The sequence below is a fragment of the Dermochelys coriacea genome, chromosome 6, assembly GCF_009764565.3.
Source record: "Dermochelys coriacea isolate rDerCor1 chromosome 6, rDerCor1.pri.v4, whole genome shotgun sequence".
NCBI classification, from domain to species: Eukaryota; Metazoa; Chordata; order Testudines; family Dermochelyidae; genus Dermochelys; species Dermochelys coriacea.
This window is the reverse complement of record NC_050073.1, coordinates 103,495,723-103,511,447: the sequence shown is the minus strand read 5'-3', so window position 1 is coordinate 103,511,447 and position 15,725 is coordinate 103,495,723. Positions and strand designations below refer to the sequence as shown.

The 15,725-nt window shown below is 42.7% G+C and overlaps 1 long non-coding RNA gene across 1 annotated transcript in view; it reads right to left on the bottom strand.

Moving 5' to 3' along the window:
• Positions 1-14,845, bottom strand: part of LOC122460655 — a 31,112-nt gene extending 16,267 nt beyond the window's left edge. Inside the window, exon 1 of the long non-coding RNA XR_006282100.1 lies at positions 14,060-14,845. This is a non-coding gene — a long non-coding RNA (uncharacterized LOC122460655). The remainder of the gene's footprint in view (positions 1-14,059) is intronic.
• Between the last annotated feature and the right edge of the window lie 880 nt (positions 14,846-15,725).

Here is a 15,725-nt window from a genome sequence, read left to right as displayed (position 1 = left end):
AGTGTGAGGTAGGCACATGTTAGCAGCAAAAGTGTTGTGTAAGAAAGTGTAGGAAGATTTGAAAAATGATTGTGTTGAGATGAGCCCTCACATTCTGAGATAATCCAGATAATGTCTTAGAGCTGTATCGTTCCCTTGCTAGCCCTTTATGGCCATGCAGGGAAGTAGGAGGAAGTAAGGACTCTTACCCACCTTGTGTGAGACCTAAAGATTCCCTGTGCTTGGAGGAGTGCCAGGATTGCCACCCATATGCATGTCACAGAAGCAACTGGACAAGTTGCTTGCAGAGCCATTGCACGGCAAGCCACACAGGGAGGGAGCATTCCTCAACCCCCAGTAGCTTCTAGTAAATTACTTTTGACCCCAGCACAACTGGGGAGCCCGAGGAGGCATTTTGCCTTTCTGTATCAGAATGGTTCTTTTATCCCCTATTTCAAGCCTAAATAGCACAATTTACCCCTTAGGGTTGTAAGCTCTTTAGGGCAGGTACCAGGTCCTCTTCTGTGTTTGTACAGCACCTGGCACAATGTGGGAACAGATTTCAACTGGGAACTCTAGGCATTACTGTAACAGAAGTCCTAAATAGTAACAATAAGGTCTGATTTCAGAGTAGCATCTCTGTTAGTCTGTATCTGCAAAAAGAAAAGGAGTACCTGTGGCACCTTAGAGACTAACAAATTTGTTAGTCTGTAAGGTGCCACAAGTACTCCTTTTCTTTTTAATAAGGTCTGAGTAAGCATCCATCTGAACTGTGGAGTATTAATCTAGACCACACCCCAGGTCTCAAGCAGTAGGTGCATTGGCAAGGAGTCTGAAAATGGCTTTGAAATTCCCAAAGGCCATTCAAACCTCTGAGTTTAGCACATAAATAAATCATCCACACATGAAGTTCTTAATTTCAAACTGATTTAACTGTAACTATCTGCAAACAGTTCAGAGAGGATCCCCCCCTTTCTTTTCGGTTGTCTTGTGCCTTTCATCTTCACTATAATTCTGCCTCCCTCAGGTGTCAGCTCTCACACATCTCTTCCAATTTACATCTAGTTGTATCTGTCCTGTGACTTCTGTCATCTGTGTGTGCCTGGTACATGCCCTGTTCTCCTTCCCTCTTTCTCTTTCTCTCTCTCTCTCTCTCTCTCATTCTCAGACCACAGGGGCCGCAAGCCTGGTCTCCGATCACCACTTTCTCAGTGTGGCACTTCCTCCTGCACATTGCTCTCGCATGTTGTTTATCTCTCGGAAGGATTGTAACTATAGATAGCATCAATGGAACTGTATCTGTCTAGGAGCAGATGTCTACCTCTGCCGCATCATCTTAATTGCCCTGCTGTGGCTCACCTACCAGAAGTCTTTTTTTTCTTCCATTTTTGTAGATGATTAGTTGAAAAACAGCAGGACTGAGCTTGTAGGCATAGGCTCATCTGGGAGCATTTAAATTTGCAAGGAAAGAGATTCCTTTCAGTCCCTAACCAACTGGACAGTATTGTCTAAGGTCTTTGTGATTTGGTCTCAGATCTCCATTTTGTAATGAATTAGGAAAACATTGTGGGAAGAGAAACTAGAGAGGTAAAAAATGATCATCAAAATACTGGCTGCGAAGTGGGTACTGGGATTTGTGGGGGGAAGCAAACCGAGTGAATGGTGTTATTCATGACAGCGGCACATTCACCCCCACTGTACACCATTCACTGGGTTTGCTTCCCCCACAAATACCGTTTGTAGTACCTACTTTGGGGCTAGTATTTTGATGGTGTTATTCATGATAGTGGCACATTCACCCCCACTATACAATTTTTAGGCAGTAGGAACTTTGTTACCAGACAAAATTGAGATATACAATCCTTCCACCAGAAGAAATATTTTTATATATATAAAAAATTTGAAAGAACTCAGTTTGGCTATTGTAAAAATAAAGGGGCCAGATTCTCCCCTATGTCACTTTGGATTTACACCCATTAAGCCCTGGTCTACACTAAGAATTGAGGTCGAATTTAGCAGCGTTAAATCGATTTAATCCTGCACCCAGCCACACGACAAAGCCCTTTTTTTCGACTTAAAGGGCTCTTAAAATCGATTTCCTTACTCCACCCTTGACAAGGGGATTAGCACTGAAATTGGCCTTGCTGGGTTGAATTTGGGGTACTGTGGATGCAATTAGATGGTATTGGCCACCGGGAGCTATCCCAGAGTGCTCCATTGTGCCCACTCAGGACAGCACTCTCAACTCAGATGCACTTGCCAGGTAGACAGGAAAAGGCCCGTGAACTTTTGAATTTCAATTTCCTGCTTGGCAAGCTGCAGGTGAGTGCAGAGCTCATCAGCAGAGGTGACCATGATGGAGTCCCAGAATGGCAAAAGAGCTCCAGCATGGACCGTACAGGATCTGATCGCTGTATGGAGAGAGGAATCCGTGCTATCAGAACTCCGTTCCAGTTTTCGAAATGCCAAAACATTTGTCAAAATCTCCCAGGGCATGAAGGACAGAGGCCATCACAGGGACCCGAAGCAGTGCTGCGTGAAACTTAAGGAGCTGAGGCAATCCTACCAGAAAACCAGAGAGGCAAACGGCCGCTCCGGGTCAGAGCCCCAAACATGCCACTTCTATGATGAGCTGCATGCCATTTTAGGGGGTTGAGCCACCCACAGCCACCCCAGCTGTGTTGTTTGACTCCTTCAATAGAGATGGAGGCAACACGGAAGCAAGTTTTGAGGACGAGGAAGAAGATGATGTGGAGGAGGTTGTAGATAGCTCACAGCAAGCAAGTGGAGAAACCGGTTTTTCCAACAACCAGGAACTGTTTCTCACCCTGAACCCTGGAGCCAGTACCCCCCAAACCAACCCAAGGCTGCCTCCCAGACCCGCCAGGCGGAGAAGGGACCTCTGGTGAGTGTACCTTTTAAAATAGTAAACATGGTTTAAAAGCAAGCATGTTTAATGATTAATTTGCCCTGGCATTTGTGGCTCACCTGGATGTACTCCCAAAGCCTTTGCAAAAGGTTTCTGGGGAGGGCAGCCTTATTCCGTCCACCATGGTAGGACACTTTACCATTCCAGGCCAGTAGCATGTACTCGGGAATTATTGTAGAACAAAGCATTGCAGTGTATATTTGCTGGCGTTCAAACAACATCCGTTCTTTATCTCTCTGTGTTATCCTCAGGAAAGTGATATTATTCATGGTCACCTGGTTGAAATAGGTTTCAGAGTAGCAGCCGTGTTAGTCTGTATTCGCAAAAAGAAAAGGAGTACTTGTGGCACCTTAGAGACTAACAAATTTATTAGAGCATAAGCTTTTGTGAGCTACAGCTCACTTCATCGGATGCATTTGGTGGAAAAAAAGTTTTTTTCCACCAAATGCATCCGATGAAGTGAGCTGTAGCTCACAAAAGCTTATGCTCTAATAAATTTGTTAGTCTCTAAGGTGCCACAAGTACTCCTTTTCTGGTTGAAATAGGGTGCTTTTCTTAAGGGAACATTCAGAGGTGCCCGTTCCTGCTGGGCTGTTTGCCTGTGGCTGAACAGAAATGTTCCCTGCTGTTAGCCATGTGGAGGGCTGAGGGCTGAGGGGCTAGCCACATGGTGGGGGAGGCAAAATGTGACCTTGGAACGAAAGCACATGTGCTATGTATGTAATGTTAACAGCAAGGTTTACCATGAAAGAGTGTACCCATTGTTCTATAAAATGTGTCTTTTTAAATACCACTGTCCCTTTTTTTCTCCACCAGCTGCATGTGTTTCAAGGATCACAGGATCTTCTCCTTCCCAGAGGCTAGTGAAGATTAGAAAGCAAAAAAAATGCACTCACGATGAAATGTTCTCTGACCTCATGCTGTCCTCCCACACTGACAGAGCACAGATGAATGCGTGGAGGCAGACAATGTCAGAGTACAGGAAAGCACAAAATGACTGGGAGGAGAGGTGGCCGGGCTGAGGAAAGTAAGTGGCGGGCTGAAGAGAGGACTGAAGCTGAAAGGTGGTGGCAGCATGATGAGAGGAGGCAGGATTCAATGCTGAGGCTGTTGGAGGACCAAACTAATATGCTCCAGCATATGGTTGAGCTGCAGGAAAGGCAGCTGGAGCACAGACCACTGCTACAGCCCCTGTGTAACCAACCACCCTCCTCCCCAAGTTCCATAGCCTCCTCACCCAGACACCCAAGAACACGGTGGGGGAGCCTACGGCCACCCAGCCACTCCACCTCAGAGGATTGCCCAAGCAACAGAAGACTGGCATTCAATAAGTTTTAAAGTTTTAAACTTTTAAAGTGCTCTGTGGCTTTGTCCTTCCCTCCTTCACCACCCCTCCCGGTGCTTCTCTCCTCCACCACCCCTCCCGGGGTACCTTGGCAGTTATTCCCCTATTTGTGTGATGAAATAACAAAGAATGCATGAATGTGAAGCAACAATGACTTTATTGCCTCTGCAAGCGGTGATCGAAGGGAGGAGGGGAGGGTGGTTAGCTGACATGGAAGTAGAGTGAACCAAGGTGTGGGGGGGTTTCAACAAGGAGAAACAAATAGAACTTTCACACCGTAGCCTGGCCAGTCATGAAACTGGTTTTCAAAGCTTCTCTGATGCGCACCGCACCCTCCTGTGCTCTTCTAACCATCCTGGTGTCTGGCTGTGCGTAACCAGCGGCCAGGTGATTTGCCTCAACTTCCCACCCTGCCATAAACGTCTCCCCCTTACTCTCACAGATATTATGGAGCGCACAGAAAGCAGTAATAACAGTGGGAATATTGGTTTAACTGAGGTCTAACTGAGTCAGTAAACTGCACCAGCGCGCTTTTAAACATCCAAATGCACATTCTACCACCATTCTGCACTTGCTCAGCCTGTAGTTGAACAGCTCCTGACTACTGTCCAGGCTGCCTGTGTATGGCTTCATGAGCCATGGCATTAAGGAGTAGGCTGGGTCCCCAAGGATAACTATAGGCATTTCAACATCCCCAACGGTTATTTTCTGGTCTGGGAATAAAGTCCCTTCCTGCAGCTTTTGAAACAGACCAGAGTTCCTGAAGATGCGAGTGTCATGTACCTTTCCTGGCCATCCCATGTTGACATTGGTGAAACGTCCCTTGTGATCCACCAGTGCTTGCAGCACTATTGAAAAGTACCCCTTGCGGTTTATGTACTCGCTGGCTTGGTGTTCCGGTGCCAAGATAGGGATATAGGTTCCGTCTATGGCCCCACCACATTTAGGGAATCCCATTCCAGCAAAGCCATCCACTATGATCTGCACATTTCCCAGGGTCACTATCTTTGATTGCGTTGGCTACTTGCACCACAGCAGCCCCCACAGTAGATTTGCCCACTCCAATTTGATACCCGACTGACCGGTAGCTGTCTGGTGTTGCAAGCTTCCACAGGGCTATTGCCACTCGCTTCTCAACTGTGAGGGCTGCTCTCATCTTGGTACTCATGCGCTTCAGGGCAGGGGAAAGCAAGTCACAAAGATCCATGAAAGTGCCCTTACGCATGCGAAAGTTTTGCAACCACTGGGAATCGTCCCAGACCTGCAACACTATGTGGTCCCATCAGTCTGTGCTTGTTTCCCAGGCCCAGAATCAGCGTTCCACTGCATGAACCTGTCCCATTAGCACCATGATGGCATTGGCAGAGCCCGTGCTTTGAGAGAAGTCTGTGTCCATGTCCTCTTTACTCTCATCACCGCGCTGATGTCGCCTACTCGCCCGGTTTTACTTTGCCAGGTTCTGGTGCTGCATATACTGCTGGATAATGCGCATGGTGTTTAATGTACTCCTAATTGCCAAAGTGATCTGAGCGGGCTCCATGCTTGCCATGGTATGGCATCTGCACAGAAAAAAGGCGCAGAATGATTGTCTGCCGTTGCTCTGATGGAGGGAGGGGCGACTGATGACTTAGCTTACAGGGTTGGCTTACAGGGAATTAAAATCAACAAAGGGGGTGGCTTTACATCAAGGAGAAACAAAAACAACTGTCACACAGAATAGCCCCCTCAAGGATTGAACTCAAAACCCTGGGTTTAGCAGCCAATGCTCAACCCACTAAGCTATCGCTCCCTCTGGTATTTCAGGCATGACTGAATCTCCATTAAAGTTTTCAAGGTGTCCCTGACAGACCTCACCAAAACGATTGTCTGCCTTTGATTTCACAGAGGGAGGGAGGGGGGAGCAAATGAATACAAAACAAATCTGGTCTATTTCTTGTTTTGATCCACTCCATCTATCTTTTACATCTTTGGCTGGCAGCAGACGGTGCAATAGGACTGCTAGTCATCCTCATCTCCTGCCTGCTCACCATAAGATGGTACAATGGGACTGCCTCCAGGACTAAAGAGAATGACCTGGTCCCGTCACTCCTAATTTAGTCCCTGCGCCCATGTCTGCCCAGGTGCTCCTGACCGACCTTACTGAGGCAGCCAGGAGCACCTCGGACACGATGACGATGGTGTTCAGGCCTATTGCACCGTCTGCTTCCACAAGGCAATGGGTTGCTGCTGCTGTGTAGCAATGCAGTACCGTGTCTGCCAGCACCCAGGAGACATACGGTGACATTGAGCTGAGCAGGCTCCATGCTTGCGGTGGTATGGCGTCTGCACAGATAACTCAGGAAAAAAGGCACAAAATGATTGTCTGCTGTTGCTTTCACAGAGGGAGGGAGGGAGGACCTGATGACATGTATCCAGAACCACCTGCGACAAAGTTTTTTGCCCCATCAGGCATTGGGATCTCAATCCAGAATTCCAATGGGCAGCGGAGAGTGCGGGAACTGTGAGATAGCTACCCACAGTGCAACACTCCGGAAGTTGACGCTAGCCTCGGTACTGTGGAAGCACTCCACCGAGTTAATGCACCTACTACACTTAGAGCATTTTGTGTGGGGACACACACAATCGACTATATAAAAACGATTTCTAAAAAACTAACTTCTATAAATTCGACCTAATTTCATAGTGTAGACATACCCTAAGACACAATGGTGCTATTATGGATTTGCACCAGTGTGAGAGTAGAATTTAGCCTGTAAATAAAAAATGAAATCTGGCAAGTGATTTACTTTATTTTGTTATAATTACTTTGTGTATTTTGCAGGAGGACTAAAGAATATATTTTTGACAAGAAGTAATGCTATATGTATCTCACTCTTACCCCATGGAGGAGGTTTTCTTGACAACTATCCAGATTTCAGTAAACCTGGACAGAGTTTTACATTTGTAACAAAACATGAAATGAGTTTCACCTGGTTCTTCAAGTTATATTATGAAAACTGCACAAAGATGTACTCTTAAGCTATTTAAATATATATTTCTCTGAGATACATTTTTGGCCTTCTTGTTAATTAATGCAAGTTTCACATTTTAACAGGTCCACTGGTATCCCCCCCAACCTTAATAAGTCAACATTAACCAAGAGGTACCATATGGTGGAACATGAGATAATGAACTTATTTCTGATCAATAATAGTATATACCAATCACCAAAGGATGTTCTGGTAGCTTGAGTAAGAAACACATTATTTTCAAACCTTAGTTTTTAATTAAAAAAAAAAGAGTTTAAATTGGCACTGGCACTCCCCAGTGCCATGCTGTATCAATTATGTAAAATAATGGAGAGATTTACTCTGAAGAGTCTCTCTATGAAAGATAGGAGTAATTACTATTGACTTCAATAGGAATGTCTCATATCCTGCAATGGGGAAAGAATCAGGCCAGATGGTTGCTGACCCAGAAAATTCCACCAGCATTAAATTCAGCTTGATTGAAAATGAGAGTGGTCGGCTACTGAAAGTTTGTCAGCATTCCATTTAGTCTTTGGGCTCCCCCAGTGGTCAACATGTTACCTTTTGTTGCAATTAAGGGTTCCTTGCAATTAAGGGTTCCTTAAGTCATCCTAGCGTGCCTATTGCAGTGGTCTGAGAACAGAGGAAGATCTTTATGCTGTGCTGCATGCACCGCAATGCCAGAAGCTTCAAAATTGACTGAATGAAGAACAAAGAGCTTCAGTTTTTGAATTTTCTTCTCTTTTCTGGATTTGGTTGAACCCTTAAAGTGCAAGTTAAATACAGTCAGGAAAGTGACTTTTTAAAAATGGTATCATAACTCAACTGGCTTGCTCCCGGTGTGTCATCGCTGCTGAATTTCATGACAAAAAACATGCAGATTCAAAACAGCTATGGAAGAGTGAGCTGTATTATTTTTGGGTGCATTATAAGAGGTTCTTGGAATAGACACAAATATTGGCCATTGATGGTTTCAGTATCAATGGGGAAATTTACCAGAAAATAGCAGGTTTCTAAAAACTGGTTTCCTTTATAATTAATTCTATTTCTCTTAGGTAAGAGTATTCAAAAAAGTTTGGAACCTTCTGAAAAGAATTGTCTTTGACCACAGAGCACCATAACAAATAATGATTTGTAACAAACTGTTCAGGGTGGAGTGGTCCAGTTAACAGGCCTCCCATTGGACTAGGAGTCAATAAACATAGGCTCTAGTCCCTGATTTGCTGTCTGTCACTGGGCAAGTTTCTTCACTTCCCTGTGCATCTGTTCCTTCTCTGAAATATGGAGATGATAAGAGTACTGCCTTTCTCCTATCCTTGGATAGTTTTGTCCATTAACAACATACATTTTTGGGGACAGGTATCTTTTGCTATATGTATTTATAGTGCCTAGCACAACAGGGTCCTTATCTTGGTTTGGTCCCCAGTAATACAAATAGTAATGTGGGGGGGATAAATTTGGGGTGTCACAGGGTGACTGGCCCTTGTAAATGAAGTATGTCCAGCTCCTCAGTGCTCCCAGTTTGGCCAATTAAGAGGGAATAGCAGCAGCTGGGCTATTAATGGTCAGGGAGAATCTGAGGGGAGAGACAAAGGAGAAACTCCATAAGAGAATGATCCAGTGAATCTGGGCTGCCAGAATCAGTCAGGAAAAAGACATTTGACCCCTGCCTGGCCAGTCAGGAAGGCAGGTGAGAGCTGCCAAAGGCCTTGGGACTATAGGAGATCCCTGAAAGAGCCAGTAAGTGTTTCCTGGGGGAAAACTGAAGTCAAGAGAAAAGCAAGAGGTTTGCCAGGTGACCTCTCTAAGCCAGAGAGTCAGGGATGGCAGGTGTTGAAGGCAGGACTTTAAGCCTGAGAGCTGGAGCTGAAGGTCAAAGAGGACTGAAGGCAGGGGATCACTGGAGGGGCTTACCTGCTGACATCTCCATGCTGGAGAACTGGGCCCAGGGAAACTGTGAGAGGGTCAGGGAGAGTGAGAGGTGCTCCCCTGGTAAAGATAATCTCCCAGGAGAGAGACTGGAGGTTCCTGCAGGGAAGAGTGGGGTTGCACTCCAGCTGGAAGCGATGGCTGTCTTGGCACAGGGATAGAAGAAGACTGACAGAGTTCAGATGTGGTGTGAGGCACGTACTGTGTGCAGTATGTGGGGCATCGAGGGATGAGAAGTTTGGCATTTTAATGACTACTGGCACTGGGGTGATAAATGGACTGTGTGTCAGGACTTATGTTTTGGATTATTTGTGGAATTCTTTGTAATAAATCAGCCCCAAGGAGGGCTACTATTGAGGCAAGAGGGTCTGTAGTGGACTCCTTGGGTTATCTGACAAGGGAAATTGAAGCGGGTGCACCAGTTGTGCTGTAGCCTGCCACAAGAGGGAGCTCACGTTGGGGCCACCTTATGTTGAGGTGGGGGAGGGGGAAGAAATCTCAGGCCACTTTAAGTCAATTAAACCTCAGGAACTCCATAAACTTGAATGGAAAATTCTGCTCTCATTTCCAATAACTCCAAAAAGTTCATTGGAGTTGTGCCAAATTTCCATTTTTAAAAATCGGTTTAGAATTTGTCCATAGGGACTGTTTTTGTCATACTTTTACTTGTATTGTCTTATAGTGTCTGCGGTCTGACAGAGTTACAGCAATGAATGATATCAATTGAGCCATCAGCATCCAGCACTATTGCACTAGATCAAACATTTGGGAGCATCATCAGTATGTTACATTACCAGCCGCTCATTGAGCTTAATACTATAGTACTTCCAACGTTCACAATTCATTGTGTAAAAAAAGGAGTCTTTCGAAAGGTTCTATCTGTGTGTTTAGAGGAAGACATAAAAGGTGTAATGTCTCAGGAAACTTGTAATGGAATACAGAGCTGTTCCCTTGTTTGTGACTCATTCAGTAATGTCTGAAAATCATTACCATCTGATAGCTGCTTAGTGAAATGAGGTGTTGGTCTCAGGTCCAGTTCTCAAGTGTTCCACCATTGCAATTGGGAATGGTTGGTCATCTCAGCAACCTGAAAAGAAAATCAGTGGGCCTAAAAATGAACCTACTTTCTCACTCCTAGCGGTTGTCAATGTAACGCCTGTGCTGGTGCCATGTCACCCCTCTACTGTAGATGAAAAATGGACTTCAGTCTTTAGGACTCTCCTTTTGACACTTCTCAGCAGTAGAAAAATTATAGTTTTATTTTTATCTTTAACATCTGTTTGGTTTTTTTAACTTGTGTGAATAATCTTGGGATACCCAAGTAGCAACATAACCACAGTTTGTAATGGATGCCCTCTATTCATAGGTTCATAGATTAATAGATATTAAGGTCAGAAGGGACCATTATGATCATCTAGTCTGACCTCCTGCACAACGCAGGCCACAGAATCTCACCCACCCCCTCCTGCAAAAAAACTCTCACCTCTGTCTGAGCTATTGAAGTCCTCAAACCGTGGTTTAAAGACTTCAAGGAGCAGAGAATCCTCCAGCAAGTGACTCGTGCCTCATGCAACAGAGGAAGGCGAAAAACCTCCAGGGCCTCTTCCTGTCATGAGTGATGTACCGGAGTATTTGGATTCTAATATCTTTAAACTGTATTGTTAAATCTATTCCCCTAAATTTGGTTTTTGCAGATTATGTACTCTGTGTATCATATGACTTTATCCACAAATACAAAGTTTGTTTTTAATCTAAGCACTATCGCCAGATGTACAGACACTCTTTTCTCAACCTGTGTATGATATAATTTATTATAGTCACTATGGAAGCACATTTATAGCAGGAGTTTGAACTAACAGTGTGGCCATGCATCTCCTGGAGTTGTAGACTAAACTACTTGCTCATCAAGCTTTGAACCAGTCACCAGTGCAATGGGGAGGAGAGGGACAGCATTAAAAGACTGCACCACTGCTACCTATGCTTTAGTTGTTTTGTGGAGAGGGAATGTTGGACTCCAGGACAGCCAGTCTCACTCATTTCATTTGCAATGAATCCATCTTAAATAAGATGGATGTGCTTATGGTTGTGTTAATGGTGATAAAAAGATGCTATCATGAGTAGTATTGCTCAATAGATTTTCAGTAGAACAGTGTTCTGTCAGAATCGTAGAATCATAGACTATCAGGGTTGGAAGGTACCTCAGGAGGTCATCTAGTCCAACCCCCTGCTCAAAGCAGGACCAATCCCCAACTAAATCATCCCAGCCAGGGTTTTGTCAAGCCTGACCTTAAAAACCTCAAAGGAAGGAGATTCCACCACCTCCCTAAGTAATGCATTCCAGTGCTTCACCACTCTCCTAGTGAAAAAAGCTATCTTCATCAAAACTGAAATGTTTGCAGGAGCATGTCAATTTTGACAAAATTGTCAATGGAAAATTTTCAAAATAATTAAAAAACAAAATGGAGTATTTCATTTTGGCTTTCCCATTTTGATATATTATATTATATTGTATTTATTATCAAAACAAGATGTAAGAACAGTAGGACAATGGAACAGACTGCCTTGGGAGGTTGTGGAAGCTTCTTCACTGGAGATTTTCAGAAGGAAGCTGGATAGCCATCTGTCTTGGATGGTTTAGCACAACAAATCCTGCATCTTGGCAGGGGGTTAGACTAGATGACCCTTGTGGTCCCTTGTAACCCTATGATTCTTTGATTTTAAGATGTTTTGACATTATTAAAACAAACCCTTTCAATAAGGCCATTTCCATATTTCTGAATTCATATTGTTTTGAATCTCTGTTCTGTGAAAATTTTGACTTTTTATCCTAATTCAGGACAAAAACAATTTTCAGAGTGCCAGAATTTCAAGCAGGATGGAAATTCAATTTTCTAACTTGCTCTAATTATAAGCTGTGGCTGCACCTATATTTTCTAATGCAAACATATAATAAACATATAAGAGCCCAGCTCTGCTATCTCTATGCTGTGACTCCTCAACCTCTAGACCCCCTATTCATTTGAAGATTCATTGGAACATCCACCTATATCTTTTGATAGACCATATATGGATACCGATGCTGCTGTGCAGTTTTACATACTACGTATCCCAAGCACGTCAGAGCTCTAGTGATTAAAAGCTCCTCAGAGAAGTAGCCAGTCCTCACAAAGGATTTTCACAGAATAAGGATAGAAGCTTTTAGAGGAGTGCCCCGCATGGTAGCAGTGGTAACATCAAGGACACAGATTGGGGTTCTGAAGCAGAGCTGTAAAGGCCCCGCACAACAGCAGAGGTACTTGCCATCAACATTAAACAGAAATATTTGCTGATTGACCCATTGGGAGTATCTCAACTTTAGGAAGTCATTTGCTTGGCCTGCAATTAGCAAAGATACAGCAATGACAGCAGTCAGGAAGAGGGAAGGAGACTAAGATAAAATAATGGTAAAAATCTAATTAATATACTTTTCAGTTAGGAGAACCTAACTGGTGGTTCATTTAAACCTGAATATATGATGCAAGCTTCGGCAATCCCTCATAACACTGCCTTCTAAAAACTGTAAAAAAAAAAATCATGCTTTAGCCCAGCTATTACTTTACATTGATGATAGGCGGTTAGAATATGAATACAGTCTGAAAGATAGTACCATTTCTTTGATACATCAAAAAGCACTCTGCAGTAGACTACTACTTTAGTAGGACACTTATAGTGAAAGCTAGTGTTTGAGTATCCTCCTAATGTCGAATTACAATGACAGAAGCTCTAGATATATCAATTGAATATTAGTTCAAAAAATCTTTTAGTTCTACTTTAGCGAAGTCAAATGGACTTTTATACTTTTTCAGCTTGAAATTGGACAACGAATAACTTTATAGCAAAAATGAAATGCAGAATATGGTTGAAAGGGTAATCATATTCAGTGTTAAAAAATAAAGTACTTACTAGTTATTTGCAAAAAGAAAAGGAGTACTTGTGGCACCTTAGAGACTAACAAATTTATTAGAGCATAAGCTTTCGTGAGCTACAGTTCACTTCATCGTATGAAGTGAACTGTAGCTCACGAAAGCTTATGCTCTAATAAATTTGTTAGTCTCTAAGGTGCCACAAGTACTCCTTTTCTTTTTGCGAATACAGACTAACACGGCTGCTACTCTGAAACCTGTGATTACTAGTTATTTAGCAGCAAAGTTTCCTGATAGGAAACTATGCTAACAAGAATGAGATTACAAAATTTAAAAAAACAACTTCTTTTACTAGTAAAAGATACTGGGTCTGCATCTCCTTTTACACTGGTCTAAGAGCACTGACTTCAGTGGATTTAACTCCCATTTACAAGATGAAAGTGAGAATTGGGCCTGCTCTGTGGATACTAAATTGGTTGGTTTGGTACCCTATAATAACGTAAATGAATTTTGAGTCATCTTTTGGATTTTTAAAATAAATCGGTTTAATCATTTGTATTATTTTTTTAAAAAAAATACATGTGTTCATTTGTAAAATTAAAACATGTAACAAAATATAGTTGTCACCAGCTACTGCTTTTGCCAAAACATAAAACTAATCCATAGAGTGAGTTGCACTCTGAAACTTAAAACTTGGCAATCCAAGACTGTGAACTCAAAGGGTTAAGAAAATGATGTATATACACAAAGCTCATCACTAGTAAAATATCTAATAGGCTTGCCTGAGTTGTAAAAACTCCCAAGCCTAGATATAATCTAATTCAAGGATTAAATTATGTAATTTAAATTACCTGTCCTAAATATAAAAAATTATCTGCCCTAGATATCGCATTATCTGCATATATGTAACTTTTTTTCTAGGTAGTATCTTAAGTACATAAAAAGAAGCAAGGTTTAAACTGCCTACCTGCAGAGAACAGCATGTTCTCTTACATCCAATATTGCACTTTCAGACCTGCATTGCTCCATTTTTGTCGTGTTTGTTATGATTGGCTGGGAAGTTAACAAACTACCTTTCCAGTTTCCTCTATTTTGAATCTTTTGGGATCACATAACAGCAGCAGTAATGACAAAGAAAATAGCAATTGAAGAACCTGAATAACCTCTCAGTTTTCTTTTCTTGTCATGACTGCAGTAATGAAACTCTAGAGAGTATTGTGGAAGTAAACTATCCAACTCTTTGGTTTGCTTAAGAGGTAGTTTGTGGTCAGGAACCAAACAGATGTGTCAAATTACTTGACTTTAATTTCAAGTAATTGGTGAACAGGATTACTCTTGGGCTCAAGGGAATAAAAAACAATTCAATTCATAGTTCTGTCCCCATCCGTATAGAACCAACTGGAACTTGTTGCTAGTGGGTACGTTACTGCTGCCCATGACAGGTTTGGATGGCACATATTTATGTATGGTATAGTCCATCTGACCCTAGATCTTTAGTAACCATAACCAAAACATCTGAAATGCTCTCTAGAGATTTTTGTGTGCATTATCCTACTCTTCTATTTCTCTGACAATATTATCAGGATTAAAATAATGATTCACTATTCATAAACACACTAGGGAAATGCAATACAGATGGAGCTACTATAAGGTGAGTGAATAACTGGTTGGAAAACCATTCCCAGAGAGTAATCATCAGTGGTCCACAGTCATGCTGGAAGGGCATAACGACTGGGGTCCTGCAGGAATCAGTTCTGGGTCCAGTTCTGTTCAATATTTTCATCAATGATTTAGATAATGGCATAGAGAGTACACTTATAAAGTTTGCAGATGATACCAAGCTGGGAGGGGTTGCAAATGCATTGGATGATAGGATTAAAATTCAAAATGATCTGGACAAACTGGAGAAATGGTCTGAAGTAAATAGGATGAAATTCCATAAGGAAAAATGCAAAGTCCATTTGGGACTTTGGACATACTCCATTTAGGAAGGAACAATCAGTTGCACATATACACAATGGGAAATGACTGCCTAGGAAGGAGTACTGTGGATAGGGATCTGGGGGTCATAGTGGATCACAAGCTAAATATGAGTCAACAGTGTAACACTGTTGCAAATAAAGTGAACATCATTCTGGGATGTATTAGCAGAAGTGTTGTAAGCAAGACACGAGAAGTAATTCTTCCACTTTACTCCATGATTAGGCCTCAGCTGGAGTATTGTGTCCAGTTCTGGGAGCCACGTTTCAGGAAAGATGTGGACAAATTGGAGAAAGTCCAGAGAGGAACAACAAAAATGATTAAAGGTCTAGAAAACATGACCTATGAGGAAAGATTGAAAAAATTGGGATTGTTTAGTCTGGAAAAGAGAAGACTGAGAGGGGACATGATAAGAGTTTTCAAATACATAACTATGAGGAGAGAGAGAAGTTGTTCTTCTTAACCACTGAGGATAGGACAAGAAGCAATGGGCTTAAATTGCAGCAAGGGAGGTTTAGGTTGGACATCAGGAAAAACTTCCTAACTGTCAGGGTGATTAAGCACCGGAATAAATTACCTAGGGAGGTTGTGGAATCTCCATCACTGGAGATTTTTAAGAGAAGGTTAGACAATCACCTGTCAGAGATGGTCTA